The sequence below is a fragment of the Triticum aestivum genome, chromosome 5D (assembly GCF_018294505.1).
Source record: "Triticum aestivum cultivar Chinese Spring chromosome 5D, IWGSC CS RefSeq v2.1, whole genome shotgun sequence".
In the NCBI taxonomy this organism is placed as follows: domain Eukaryota; kingdom Viridiplantae; phylum Streptophyta; class Magnoliopsida; order Poales; family Poaceae; genus Triticum; species Triticum aestivum.
Window position 1 is genome coordinate 552,263,374 of NC_057808.1, and position 2,266 is coordinate 552,265,639.

The window sequence follows — 2,266 nt, forward strand, 5'->3', positions numbered from 1 at the left end:
GCAAAATCAAATGGAAGTAAAAAAAATGACTATTGGAAATTGTGCATACAGATACAAAACAAAATGATATGAAATTTACCGAAAATAAGGAAATAAATGCCAAAAAACAAGAAAAGTTGGCCAAGCCTTGATTCGAATGTTAGAAAATGTGAAGCAAAATATACTGGAACTAAAACAAATATATCTATATGTAATAAAATGTGAAAACCAACACAAAAAAGTAAGCGCCAAAAAACAGTGTCTGAGCCCAGGTTCGAACTGGGGACCTTTAGTGTGTGAGACTAACGTGATAACCAACTACACCACCCAGACGTTTCTGCCTAAGCGATCGACAGACGCTATATTACCTTTGTCTTATTTATTATTACTATTTTCTAATGTGTTTCCGTAGACGCCCGCAGCGCGAATTTTGGTCCCTCCCTTTGGCGACGGAATATGCCGTGGCATATTTGTGGTTCTCCTTGCACCTCTTGTCTGCCTGTTACATAATCCAACGGTTGACGAAACAGCAGTAGTAAATTTCTTCACGCAGAGCATATACACGATCCTGATGTGAAATCACAGAGCAAGATCTCGATGCAAGCGAACAGCCCAGGGAAGCAAACCGTGCATCCGGCGAGATTATTCCGAGAAACCAAGAGCGAAACTGCCCAGCCGATTTAAGAACCCTCGCTCGTGCAGTGGAGCTACAATCTGCTCGGCTAAGTCAGCTCGTGGTAATCACCGTGCATCTTCTAACAAGAGCGTGTGCTTTTGTGTAAGCACCAATTGCTTATGCTTATAACAAAGGACAGATGCTTAATTATGTATCCTACCATGAAGATGCACCCAGTGCTTAAGAATCGATTCATTCTTGAAAAGAAGTTCATGGAGGAATCGATTCATTTTATCAGGCACCTTCCTAAGCAACTTGCATTGTACAACCTTCCGGCCTGTACAAACAAATTGGTGCACATGCGATGACCAAGGGCGTGTTTGGTTGCTTGCATTAGGCTTAATCAGGCCCGCACAGAAAGAAAACTGCATGTTTGGTTACCTATGTTCACTGTTTAGCCTCCATCGCACGATGTTTAAAGTACCTCCCAGTTAGGCTAGGAACGTCCAAATCGACGGTTTTTTACACGGCCAGGCCCGCGGGATGCACGTGGGCTGCGCCGACTGCACGCAAGGAACCACACTCGAGAAGTCGCGTTGTTTCCCGAAGCGTCGACAATAATTACACTCGCCGCTCTTCCCCCCCCCCCCTCTCCACTCTCTCACTCTCACACCGGCGACGGCGATCAACGAATCGGAGAACAACAAGGCGACCACCGTCCTCCATCACCGGCATCAGCAACATCACCCGTATCACTTCGACAATGGTGGTAAGCCCTATTTTCACCTCCTCACTTACTATTTCGCATTCGATCCACGTTTAGATTCGGTCCGCGTAATCCATCTGCATTACAAGGGAATGGGGAATCGGGGTAAATAGCCATTGGATTGATCAGAACTTCTTCCTGAGTACTAAGTAGCGATGAATTTTAGGGTTCCGGTCTGGATTGAGTACAAGGGGAATGGAGATTGGGGGTTAATCTTACACAATAGCTTCAAATCTTCGCCCGACAACCCTGGAGGCGCTTGCATCGGCGGGGACCCTTGCCCTTATTGTTGTCCTCCAGCTGGACAATAGCATGCACCGTCTTGTCATCCTCATCGTCGTCCAGATAGATTGGAAAAGTGCGGTGGCCTCGCTCCGGCGTACTGACCACTACCTTGGCCATCTGCGTGCTTGGAGGAAACACACACGGCATCCCTGGAATTCGAATCAAACCGAATCAAACCAAATCAAATCGAGCCCCCCATGAAAATCCCCCACGGATCGCGCGTGCATTCACTCCGCCGCGTAATCCACGGGTCGCTCAAGCGCACGACGCCGAAGCGCGACGGCACGGCATCGGCACGACATTTTCAAACCAGCTCGCTCGCTCGCTGGCCCTTTTCCCTTGGGCGTCCACGGCTGGCCGGTTGGTGCACCTAGCGGGCGGCAGCGCGGGCGGGCGCACGGGCCCCACCGAGAAAATGACCCTCTTACCCCCGGCGCGCTTATCCGCTCGGCCCCCCCCCCGCCACGAGCCGCGCCGGCTCCGCCCGCAATTCCTCGCGCCACGGGTGGGCAGAAAAGTCATTGCCCGCGCGTCGCCCCCGGCTCGCACTGCCGCGTCGCGATATCTTCTCCTCTCCCTTTTTTTCCTCCTCCCCAGCCCAGCTCGCCTCGCCCCTCGTT

General features: G+C 50.8%; 1 non-coding gene across 1 annotated transcript; it reads right to left on the reverse strand.

Moving 5' to 3' along the window:
• Positions 1-238: 238 nt before the first annotated feature.
• On the reverse strand, positions 239-312 carry TRNAV-CAC (transfer RNA valine (anticodon CAC)). Its single transcript has one exon. It is a non-coding gene; the product is annotated as a tRNA-Val (tRNA).
• Positions 313-2,266: the final 1,954 nt, after the last annotated feature.